Source organism: Diorhabda carinulata, chromosome 2 (genome assembly GCF_026250575.1).
Source record: "Diorhabda carinulata isolate Delta chromosome 2, icDioCari1.1, whole genome shotgun sequence".
Lineage (NCBI taxonomy): Eukaryota > Metazoa > Arthropoda > Insecta > Coleoptera > Chrysomelidae > Diorhabda > Diorhabda carinulata.
The window spans coordinates 29,595,377-29,608,984 of record NC_079461.1 but is presented as its reverse complement, the minus strand read 5'-3'; the positions used below and the strand labels follow the sequence as shown (position 1 = coordinate 29,608,984).

General features: G+C 32.5%; 1 protein-coding gene across 4 annotated transcripts in view; it reads left to right on the top strand.

The window, feature by feature from the left end:
• LOC130903836 (growth factor receptor-bound protein 14-like) overlaps positions 1-13,608 on the top strand; it is a 366,503-nt gene that overhangs the window by 238,193 nt on the left and 114,702 nt on the right. The window lies entirely within an intron of this gene.

Genomic DNA, 13,608 nt, shown 5'->3' with positions numbered 1-13,608 from the left:
AAATCGTTATCAATAATCATAATTTCACAGTTTAGAGTTTATATTACATTACTATAGTCTATTTTTATGAATCAGAGAGTAATAAAATGATGAAACATTCGTAATTTTGACCTCATTCTTGTTATGTGCAGCTTGTGGTTATAAAAGACCAATAGAAACTCAGGTACATTTATTGGAGTTTTTTATTAGTAAGTTGGTTTTATTAATTATTACTCAGGTACATTAATTAAAAATGAAATTAGTTTGGTTATAAATTCCTGGAAACAATCGAATTCAAGCACAAGCCTTTGATATGTAAGGTATAAGAAATTCAATTTTTAATTTGAATATTTCTCTTTTTTCTTATATCCATTACCAGGGTCGCTGCTTCTGTCTTCATTAACCCTATAGACGCGAGGCTTAGAATCAAGAATGGCGAAGCAGTATCACAATAATCAAAGTTTGATCAACTACTTAAAACTTATACTAAGTTGTAATTTCTGGAACCGTTGGTGATATTCATACTGAACACACTGTTTACACTGCCACTACACCAACACTTACTGTCTGACGCGCGTTTCGATAACCAAGTTATCGTCTTCAGAGACTGAAGGTAAACTTAGTTATCGAAACGCGTGTCAGACAATATAATTGTGAGTGTTGGTGTAGTGAATAGTGTCCACTTAAAACTTACATATTGAAGAAATACAATTATCAAGCGAAGATCGTTGTAAAATTTAAGTAAATCTGGCCGAGATCTCCCCGCGTGTCCTTAACCTCTAGGAGCGTAGCTCAACCTTGCGTTCGTGTAAGTAAGAAATAAGAAAGGTTGTTATGAAATATTGTGGAAGGTATAGAGACATGGGTATGTTTGTTTTCCCTAAATAGTGTATCGGGTATATTGGAGAAGATTATGTTATTTGCCCATTGTTAAAAATTGATGTTATAAAAAAAAGGTAATTTGTCAAAGGATATGTAAAGTTTTTATTGTTAAAAATTGATCAAAAATTTGTTGAAATATATTAATATAACAGTAGTTTTTTTATAATTTGTGTTTTTTTAAATAAAAAATACAAACTATCGTCGCTATCACTCGTTGTGAATTCAGTTAAACTTCCTTCTTCCGAGAAGAACTTGATTCACAGGTGTTTTCTACCTTAACAGGTGGCGTCAAAAGTTCTAGAACCTCCGTTCCTGTGACAGCTTCCTTAAACTAGTAATAACTGGATCGGATGACTGTAAAATACTAAAAAGATCTGTATTAGTGAATTGCCTCGACGATTTTTTAGTGTGGCTCTCAAATCTTTATTCCTTAATGCTTTTGCTTCTTCAAATAGTTGAACCCAATTCTTCCCTAACAACTTGGGTTTTTCTTCATTTAGTTCTCTCGCTACTGACTTCTAAAGTTACTTCTGGTTGTCTTATGCGAGAAGTTGATGGTATGCTATCCGACAAATAGGCAATAGGTAATGAAAACAGTTCATTAAAGTAAGCAGCATTTTGCCCCATAAAACTTGTTTCTACTCTAATGCAGATTTGCCATATTTACGAAAATGCGAAACATAGCTGATAAATGTTACTTTCCACAGATTTTAAACTTTCTTCATCATGCCCTTTATATATTAAATGATTGCGGACAACATTCTGAACATCTTAACATTTTTCCGTGTTATTTTCACCCTTCAGTTCTTGCCAAATGATGAAAAGGTTCAATGAAATAGCTGTAAAGTGGAATAAACGTTCCAAAAAAAACTTATTTTCAAAAAGGGGAAAATATGGGCAGCTATGTTTTTAGCAAATTTTATATACTACTATGATATTTTATTTAAACTGAAAATTAACTAGTCGTGACTAATTTTGTATATATCTACTATTTCTGTTTATCTTTGTCTCGAATTTTTCTTTAAAAATAATTTATATATTGATATTAAGGTATGTACCCACATACCTTCTACCTATAACTAGATTATATCCAAAACACGAATAATTAGTACAATTTTTTTTTTGATCTATACTCTTCGACAATGCACGAACAAACGTTTGATGTGTACGCATCAACACAAACCAAAAACGAGAAAAGTGGACGTTTCAGGTATATTTTTTTTGCATCCCCAAAATCCCCTTTGCATAATTAGCAAGTTTTGCGGCATTTTTGAAAGCTTGACAATGTGGAGTTTGCAGTATATCAAACCCACTATGCAAAGTGCCAGTTTGGTAGGGATGAAAGCAGTTTTGTTGAAGGTAGGACAAAACTCCCTAGAGTGTACGTGTCTGGTAACTCTTGATCTCTGATATTTGTTTTAAGCTCGTGCACGTGCGCATCGATATATGACCATGCCGCTGACAGAGGAAAAAAGTATTGCTTGACTTGCGTAGATCGTTTTTCTCACTTGCCCGCAGCTATCCAAATGATTAATCAAGAAGTTGTTCGGGGAAGTGGTCGTTGGATGATCTCCCTCTGATTTTTTGTCGTATCTACTTGCTCCCAAACTCTAACATTCTTCGTTCATACCATTTCAATTGTTTCTAGTGTCGGTCTGGCGTTTAGTCTCACCATCATATCTTCATTTCATCCTAGTTTTTTAATTGCGAAGATTTTTCATCGAAAATACATTGCAGACTTCTTTTAACGTAGTTAAGACAAAACAAAGAAATGTTTTGCAAGATGATTTTTGTGCTTTTATTGTTAAATAGCTCAAGGGGAAGCAAAGTGAGTTGTCCTATATATTAATATCCGTACTGCAATGTTTCCTGTATTATGTTTCGACTGTTCTCATTAATGAAACTGAACCGTTTGATATTCACGTTGCAATTGCTATTTGATAATTATAAATGTCAATTCACATTTATTGCCTGGGAATATGAATGTGATATACAAATCGAATTTTCATGTCAAAATTAAAATGCACGTCGGTGAGTTCCACCATTTAATTGAGCCGGCAATGGTCTATTTTCCGCCTTTAATTAAAAAAAAAATAACCAGTTACTTTCCATTAGTTTAAATTGAACTAATCAGTTTGAATTTTTTCTTCGTTTAATATTCAGCAGTCACAATTTAATTGACGAGCTACGGGTATTGATATCGCTATCTTTATCGGTAGTGCTTACCTTGTAACTCTATTTTTTAAGTATTCATGGACAATAACAAAAACATTATACATTGTTATTCTCCAGTGGCGCACTCATCACTAATCAAAACTAAAAACATGATAACAGAGAGTGGGAGGTTCGTTGGATTGTTTGTAATAGATTTGTCCCTTATATAGGAAAAATTTTCCTCTGCAAGACTGGTAATGGATTTTTGAGGGTAGTGTGGTGTAGATTGAAATAAAAAGAGCAAAAAGGGCTTGGCAAAACAATCAGCTTTTGGTAAAGTGTAATAGATTTTTTATCATTTAAGTTGTTACAACTGTGGATGTCGTCTGTCGTAGGTCATTTTCCGGTGAACGGGCTCACCAGGTTACAGGAGCACATCAGAATACCTGCAAAATCGTCAAAAATAACACATTGTAAGGATCTATTTTCATTTAATCATATTTATAATCAAATTTTATTTGGTTTCATGAAATTCTACTAGATTTTCTAATAAGATTACATTATTATTTTTCCGATACAACCACGGCAGATGCTCTTCCAAGCTGTCCAATATAATCCCACCTAGAGCAGTATCTGCAAGATCTACTCGACAGGTAGACGTGGTTTATAAACACCAAGTTCGCCTGCAGACGCTCAGAACGTTAATTTATCAAGACTCCCGAGAAAAGCTGTGGAAACAAAAGCTTATTTAGATAAATAGGAACTTAGGATGGACAAAAATCTATAAAGAGGCAAAAAGGGCCTTCCCGAATTAGTAAGAAGAACATTAGAGAATCCTCAAGGAAAGTTGTAGGAATAAAAGTCTATGAACGCAAAAATAGAACTACGGATAGAGAAAAGCCTATAGCGAGGCTTCTTGAAGTAATATTTGGAAAGAGCGTCTATAAGAAATAGAAAGAAAAGAAAAAGTTGAAAGAACGAAAGCCTATGAAAGCAAGTAAAGAATTAAAAATAAAATGGATTCTTTACCGAGGCCGGAAATAGAGAAAATTCTGAAATATTACTTGGAAAGACGACAGGATGGTAACTAGAAAATTAGGGAATCCCCAAAAAAATATGTAGGATCAAAAGCCGTGAAATAAAAAACAGAATCAATATAAGAGAGACTCTTTTAGAGATACCTGTGAAAGAGGAGATTAAAAAAAATTTCTAAAGGAACTAGAAACCAGGAAATTAGAGTATCCAATAAAAATTGAATAAACAAAAGCAAATGATGGCAAAAACAGAAACAAGGAAATCAAGAATATTTTAGAGAGTTTAGAATGTAACACTAAAAAGTGGACAAAAACATACATTCTTATGGCAACTTTTCTTAGAAAATGCAAAAAAAACGCGATTCCAAAATTTCTCTAATCATTATGTACAGTTTTTAGCTATTTATCAAAATGTTGTACTTTAATTACTGGAAATACGTGAGATTTCATTTCACATTTATTAACTCCAGTAATTAAAGTATAAAATTTTAATGGTTAGCTAAAAACTGTACTAAATGATTGAAAAAAATTTCGATATGTTATTAGAAAGTAGAGATAAAAGTTGATATTTTGAGGTGAGAATTTTTTATTGGGTTAGTTTTTCGATATTTCTCCAAAATATGATGAAAAAATAAATGTTTCAAATCAAAAAAATTGTAGTCTATTTGGGATACGACACAAGAAGGTAAGTTTTCATGGAATTTCGTAAAAAAAACAAAAAATTTGATTGTTCCAATTTTTCAAATTTTTCACAATTTTGAGGTTATGTTAAAAAATTGTGGATACAAAAATTGTATATCTTTTTATTACCTACAACTTTGCTATTCCAATTTTTTCCACAGAACTTGGTGCAAATTAAAATAAACATTCTTCTTTTCTCCCTATGAGTTTCTTCCTACTACTATTTTCTTTCATTTTCGACTATTCTCAAAAGCTTTAGCACTGGTCTATAAGGTTAGTTCATATATTTAATGACAAATTTATGTATGTATAAATTGGAGCGGAGACATTCTAAAAACAAATATGATAATACACCTTGAAATAGACATAAACCATTAAAGAAAAAAAGGACATTCAAAGATCGTACAAACAAAACAGTAAAACACTTTAACATTGACCTGGTTTGCTCCACTAGGTAATACAAGATAGCAATAAAAATAATGAAACACAATAGGCGAAGCATAAAATTATTGCTACTTGCTTCACGACCAATAAATTATTATTATACCTAGGTCAGTAATTAAAATGATCAACTTAACCATGAAGATTCAAGATCTGGTTACCCCGACAAAAATTTGTTGTTTCCAGATAAAAACCTTGGTATGACTTCCTTGTTTCTATTTTGTTGCAATGTGTAAGCTAATATGGAAATAATTAGTCTCGCCGATAATGCGTCATTGGAATATTCATTCTTACTATCACATATGAAAATTACCTATTTCATAATACGAGCGTTGCTACTTGAGTTTTAAGATAAACAAATAAAAACAATTATTTATAGTTGGATATGGTTTCATTGTCTTTCAAAATATTCTCCATTAAGATCAATACACTTTTGTATGCATTTGAACCAATTGTCGAAGCATTTTTTCCATTTTGATTGAGGTACTTTCAAAACATTTGAACGTATCAACCTCTTCTTCAGGTGTATAAAATGTCTCGCAATTTATTTTTGAACTGCAGGAATAACAAGAAATCATTGGATGCCAAATTAGGAGTTTACCGCAGATGACATATCAATTTTGACTGTTCAAAAACGTTTTTGTTTGAATTGACAGCTCGCATTATCGTGGTGGAGATTCTTCTTCTGCGATTGGTTTCCCTGATTTTTGAATTGGCCGTTCTACCTTGTTCGAATGGCGACAAGTCCAATTATTCCGACAAAATAGGCAACCATTTGCTTCGAAGTGCTTCGTGCGCAAACAACTTTGATTGAATTTCTTTGCAAATGTAACAAATATCTTCATCAATCTTAAATCTTGCTTCTCTCACTTTTTATTTCAACATGCTGCATCCAAAGAGAAGAAAAAAAACTTTATCACTTACTAGGGTAGCGTTTTGTTCACAACATGTGAAATTTGACACTATTTTCTTAAATAATATACTGTTTTTTATATTTTATGTTTTGTACTTAAAAATATTTTCCACTACATCACCAAACTATGAGAAATTAATTTATTTTTCCAGATATTTTTGGATAATTTTCAAGATTTTATTCCTATTGTCAATTAAGGTCTGGAAAGTTAACGATCAATAACTATTAAGGCCGATTCATAAACTTGACTTTCCGTTTGCCCTTGCCGTGATTTTGCCTAATGCTCCCAATAAAAAAACTCTTCGTTATTTTTCATAATGTCATCCATAAATACTGGATTAACGTCACTAGCTAACGGCAACGGCAAACGGAAAGTCAAGTTTATAAATCGAAATTTAGGTATGCCGCGTTGAAATTGAATTTTTCAAGAAACACAATTGCATCTAAAGCAGTACCAAAGCTTTTGGCTCCCAATTTTGTTTATCTATTTTTGAAAATCTTTTAATTTCTACTGAGGTTGTATTCATCAGACTTCAATCTTGGTGGGGGTGCAATTTATTCAAATTCGTTCGATATAAGATAGTATTTAAAATATTTTTTTTAGGTCTCAAATCAGATATTTTTCTTATTTCAACATGCCACAGTCAACAAGAACCCTAAATAATTATTTCTTTAGCTTGACACACGTAATGATGAAATAATCATTAAGTGGTGGTAGTTTTTAGTGGAATTTTTCATCAGTCTTTATTAAAATCCAAGCCGAAGGGTTGATATCATTAAAATCTCATCGGAGTCTACGATAATTCCCCTAAACACTCCCAAATCATGTTATTTCCTTCAAATTCTCACTGCATATTAAAATCATTTGATGACTTCCACTAATAATGTCGCGATACCCCAGAGAGCAGATATTTAAACGACCGACGCATGTATTTTAGACATGAATCTATATATTTCTCTAAACTAGTTCACATAAAGAACGATAACATCATAAACAGTTGTGTCACAAATGGATATACCCACTTTTCACGCGATCTGCTCGTTTGGTGTTCGCTAGGTACAAATTTTATTGAATCAAATTACTTCTTTTTATACTTAAAGTCATGTGAATGTAAAAAGAAATATTTTATAATAGAAAGTACTGGGAAATTAAAAAGAAATCGTAAGTGAGTTTCAGTGTCAACGAAATATCTATCAGAAAGAACCACTTGGATCTTTGGATGGATATGGGATTTCTGTAATATTAGGAGAAATTCCTGTATGTAAAACGTTCATACAATTTCCATAATCACCTTCACGGTCGTACTTACTTACTTTTCGACTCTACGGTCCAACGAGGACCTTGGTCTTCTTTATCATACAACTCCATTTTGCCTGTTTCTGATCCTGGTTTTTCCGATTGTTAACATTCATTTTCTTTAGGTACCTCTTCTGTCCACCTTTTTCTAAGTGCGTCAAATACCTCTTTGTCCTCCTACTCTTATTCTATATATCTTTAATGAACACATTTTAGGATTTTTCTCAGACCAGAATGATCCCTTTTATATAGGAATATTTATGAGGGCTGCTCAATATTTATAATCGGATATACCTTTATTGTTTTTCAAATAAGATCAATTCACTTAAGCACGCGTTCAAACCAATTGTCGAAGCATTTTTTCCACTCCAAAACATGTTATTTAAACTCAACAACCGCTTCTTCAGGTGGATCGCAATTTATTTTGTTGCTGGAATAAGAAGAAATCATTAGGTGTCAAACAAGGACTACAGCAACGGGTGACCCATCAATTAGCCGTATTTGTTTGAACTGATGTGTTAGAGCTCGCATTGTCTTCTGCGATTGGTTTTTTTGATTGTACGAACAAATGCTGGTGTATCATTCAGAATTGACCGTTCTACGTTGCTCTAATGGCGACATGTTTAGTTATTCCGGAAAAACAGGCGACCATTTGCTTCGAAGTGCTTTGTGCGCCAACTTTTGTCGGATTTGGCTCGTCTTGAAATACCTATACAGTTGATTGTTGTTTAGTTTCGGTTTCATATGCATAGATCAATAATTCATCGCCTGTAACGATTTGAAAAACTTCTTTTAAAGCAGCGCCACTGAATTTTTTCAGCATTCCTTTGCACCAGTCAACACGATTGTCAAATTATGCGGTATCTAACGCGAACAAATCTTATGACAGTCAACAACAGCATCGATGTTTTCTGGTACAATAGCCAATTTTAGACGAAATTCATCCTGTAGCGTCCACGATTGAATTCAGAAAACCAACGAAGCACAGTGGTTCGTGATGGTGCTTCATTAACAAAAGTCGAAGCGTTTTGAGATACTATTGGTTTAATCCACGTCATAGAAAATCGTAAAATGAAAGCTACTGAAATAGCGCTCGTATGAAAACACGCTCTGAGTACGTTCACCTTTCAAAATGTCATAATTTCTAATGGCAATGTCAGTATCTCAAAACTTAAGTAGTAATCCTCGTATAATGTTGATGATTTAGACATAAAACCTTTCGGGCATAGAGATATCTGTAAATCTCGTTTAATGGCTAATACGTTTCTTTTCTTATCCTCTTCCTCATCAAACTTAGCTGTTTTTAATACAAATTAGTGTATTCTGGTATAATCTTTGATTTGGTTTTGTTTGAAATGCTTCTTTAAAAATAATAAAAATTATGGTGAAATAAAAAAGTATTGAATACTCGAAATAATCTAAAATTTCAAGCGTTTTTAAGAAATATAAATACGCAGATCATTTACATTCTTTTGCAATTAAAAGTATTCATAAATATTTCATGGTTGATAGCTTTTAAACAAAAAATGTGCATCAAACCTTACATAATCACAGTTGTTGGAGGAACACTGTTTTAATTATGTTGAAATGTAAAAAAACTACCAAATTTATGACTATCATTATGTTGACACTTGACAACAACCAGCAGCAAGAGGCAATTTACTTAACTGTTTACGTGAAAGAAATATTACTTCATGGATGTTAAGCTTTTACGTGTTGGTATTATGAGAATTATTTATAATTTCACTATTCTGCATTCGAATACAGGGTAAATTAACGTGAATATTAAACTAGACGTTTAAACTTTAAACAACTGCAAACCTATTCTTAGCATAATCTTCATCCCAAAACTCTAGTAACCGATAGAGATGAAGGTGGATGTTGATTCGGTTCCAGTTGGTACCTTTATCGATAGAAAAATTTCCTTCCAACCACTTTTGTATTGTTTAGAAGTAAAGTGGTTTAGATTCAGATAACTGTATGCCGTTGTTCAGTGAGAAAATCATTCGTAATTACTCCTCCTAGGTCATCTCACGCTCCTTGTGGCCGGTGCTACAGAAGAGGAAGACAACAGAACTATGGGAGGCTATGGGAAAGCCTCGATCCGAAGGGTCGTAGCAGTGATTACCGGTCACTGCACAGTAGGCTCTAGACTCGGAAAAATGGGTATCAGAACGGACGATCTTTGTGGAGAATGCAGTAAAGAGAAAGAGACAATAGAACACCTAATGTGTCACTGCACAGCCTTGGCGTCGAAACGACTGCAATGCATGGGGAGTGAAACATTGGAATGTCTGGAAGAAGTAGCGGAGCTGGGTGTTAAGGACCTGAATCACTTCATTGCAAACTGGGAAAGCTTGGGAAGGGGGCAAGGACCTTGCAACATAAGAGATAGGGAAGGGGAGTGAAATGGTGCTGACTGAAAAGTCAGCAAGGGTATGACAATGGACCTAGGGCCTCCGAGTGGATCTCGGCTGAAAAGTGGAGATCACCCTGTTAACCTAATCCAACCTACTCCTCCCAGGTACTATAAAACGGTACACAACACCTTCTCCTATGACATTGTATCCTTCGCTTTAACTGGCACGCCTTTACCTCACTCCATAGACACGCATTCACTTTCCGGAATATATTGTTGTACCCATGTCTCGTCTGTGTCTCTTCATACAGGATACAGCGCCCAATACTCCAGCTTTACCACGTAGAGTTTCTACAGCTCTTACGTTCTCATTGGTAATACTTGTTCTGGACACGCGCATGTAGCAAGTTTGCCATTACCTCTCGGCCTTTCCAAAAAGCGGAGCACCAGTCATACACTTGAGTCTTGGAGAGGCACTCATCCCCTAATTGCTTGAGTAAATTGCGATGAAATTGCGGGAATTTGCATTATCTGTGACTAAAAAAACGAATAATTAAGCGTTGCTAAACTAAACTGTAAACTAAAAAGGGAGGTTACGCGGTTCCGACTGTTTCCTACGATTCGTAACGGGCTAGTCTAACATTCAGTGCAGCCACTTCCACTTTACAAAACTTTTCTCGCTTTTTTCAAAAATTCCGATTTATATTTGAACCACCCACGTGATTTATTATGTAATAGTCTTTTTGTTTTTCCGAGAATGGTTTATTTCGCAATAAAATGAAATCTAATAATGTCTATATATTGTTCAGAAATATCCTTACATTACAAGATTGTGATTTGTCTCTGGAAAGATATCTAAAACTAAAAAATAGATTCAGTTTATTTTATTGAAAATGTAGAAGATATCGCTATAGAAATAACCATATTCTTTGTAACCTTAGACAAACTGGCAAAATCTGGTACCATTTCTCAACAATCATCTGAATTATTTTGATTATTATTTGTACTTTTAAGTGTTCGTTGGATGGTGGATGAAATAGAAGCATTATAAAAAACAAGCCCTTGTGAGTGAACATAGCAGATGACATCTCTTTTATGTAGAGCCCAATCATCTCTTCCTCTAGCGCCAATCCAAATATTTTTGAAATCGATCCTTTATTGAAAACCATAAAAAGGAATTTCAAAAACTAGAAGACTTTTACGAATATTCATATATATTTAATTAAGTATTTTGGATTATTTGACGTCACCTATTTGGGACACAAAAATCGGATAGTCGCATTTGATTCTGTTTACATGTAACGGCTCAATAAATATTTAGAATTAAAATATAAATATTCATAATTTTACTGGAATTTTCTATATTCCAAAAATAATCACATAACATGAGAAAATTAGAGTCTATCACATAATACTTTTTTGAACCTAATACTACTCTTGATCAAATCAATTATTATTATTATTAAGAAATTCTTATAAACATAACACATAGTATTAAGCATGAATTTGAAGTAACTAGCAATAATAATTAACAACTTCGAACGAGTTCGACCCATACTATTCAGTAGCTTTTCCTGACTGAACTTCAAACTTCTCTCTACCATTTAAGGGCTTTTTCCCCTCCTTTCATACTTCCATTGTAGCAGTATACTATAATATACGTATGAAATAATTACAATTTAACATGTCTATCCCTTTGAGAACGTTCATAAGAGACGAATAAAACGAGTGAATTTCCTTTTGGAGAAAGCTCTGGTTTTCAGTATTTCTTGAATTTTCGGATTGTATCTCGAAACGTATATATAATTTGGAGTTATTCAAAAGTGTGTTGTGGGAAAAATTGTTTTTTACATCGAATAATGAGAGGATCATCAACATTCAAAACATCTGGGAGAAGCTTTTTGTAGGGAAACTTAAATCAACTAAATCTCGCGTGAGAAAATTTTCTTTTTCCTAATCATTGATAAAATTGTTTTCGATTCATTCCAATTATTCATTCCAATCTCTGACTCAATCTGTAATTTTCGAACCAATACCCTAGGTTTACTACGATTTTCATGAAAATTTTCATTATTTTCATTATTAAAGTAATTTTTTTGAAAACTTGAATTTAAAATAAAGGTTGTTAAAGAATTTGCTTATAAAATATACAAAAATTTGTAAAGCAGAACAAACTGACGGCAAAAAGAACAAGATACTTTAATTCCTGTAATCCTGGCTGGATGAAACGTCAAAAATTGTCCTTCCAAGAAGATGGGTTAGATGGATAAAAGGCATATTGATATTTTACTTCTATTTTTTCAAAAACTTGATGTTCAAATCGCGAATTAACGATTATAAACGTCACTAAATGGGAATTTTCGCAATCCTAGTGATTGCGCCAATTATATTTTCGTTTTTTTTTATATTTCCAAAAGCGAATTTGTTTAATAAAAGTGGAAAACTGAGAATACAATATAAACTGTGAATAAAATTCTATATCAGTTTCATATTTTACAAAATGTGTATTTAAACTATAAAACTGCACAATGACCTATTAGCTGAAACAATGTAGCAATTTATAATATACGATTTAAATAATTACAATGTGACTTCCATGTTATTATCAGCTATATAGTTGATGAGAAGCTTCATGTTATCTTATTACTTTAGTTATGGCAACATTTCAAATTTCTCCTTACTAGTACGAAAACGTTGATGCTTATCATTGAACCATCTTTCGGTAGGTTATTATGTTATTTTTGTCCTCCAGTTAAGTCTTTGTTGCTAATAAAAAATAATGATTTAGAAATATCTCATATGTGGGTAGTTATTTATACAAAAATTTAAGCAACTTCAAGTCCGTTAGGTAATTTTTTACTAACAATAATGGTTTTGTGTGTGTTAAATTCAAAACTTCAGATAAAGTCATTTAACTATTTATTAATTTCTACAGTTTTTTTGGTACTTCTTAACGTCCATTTACCGTTTCTTCTCATCATATTTGGTTTATTTCCTTTTAATTAATTCCATAATGGGGAATTAGTTAAGATTTTTGGTTCGGTGGTATTAATAACTGGCTATTTTAAATAAGTACAAAGCTGAACAAAAATAGTCTTGATATGACATTAGCATAGGTATTTTATAAAATTATCAAATAATTCTTTTTAGGATCGAGTTATATATACCTATATATATATAATATTGACTATTGCGAAAAATATATTCAAAATATTTTAGTGCGTAGGCAGAAGCAAAAGTATTTTATAAAAACTGATCTGTAGGCAGATTTGTAGTAACAAAGCTTGATGATTTAACATTCAATATTAATTGCGATCATCTGTAAGCTCATAAGCGACTGTAATTCCATTATAAAGAAAAAAAACCAATTAAACTTTAACCTTGAAATTTCACGGGTCTATTATTTTTAAAACCAGCACAATTTTTTCGTAGACGTGATAGAAGTTTTAAAAACAAAGGGCTGTGGCTGTCCTTATCAATTAATACGAAGAAGGTAATTAAGATTATAGTTACATTTATACATGCATAAAATGTTTGAGTAAAAACCAAAAGTATGCATTTGAGATTAAACCTTTGTCAAACAAGTCTTAGGTGACTGTAAGGATTAGTGTTAGCCATGTTTTTATCATTTTTATTAATATGGAATCAAGAAGAGCTAGTGCTAATTTCATTATAAATGGTGCAAAAGCCTCTTATTACAAAATAATTACTCTTGCACTTTCAACTTTCAACCTAACCTAACCAAAAATTATAATTGCATTTTTTTATTTCCTTTTTTTGCCAAAACACTCTGTTGGTAATGAATAGTCCATATTATAATTTTTTTCCAATCAAAATTATCATCCTTCAAAGTATACTTATCTAGTAA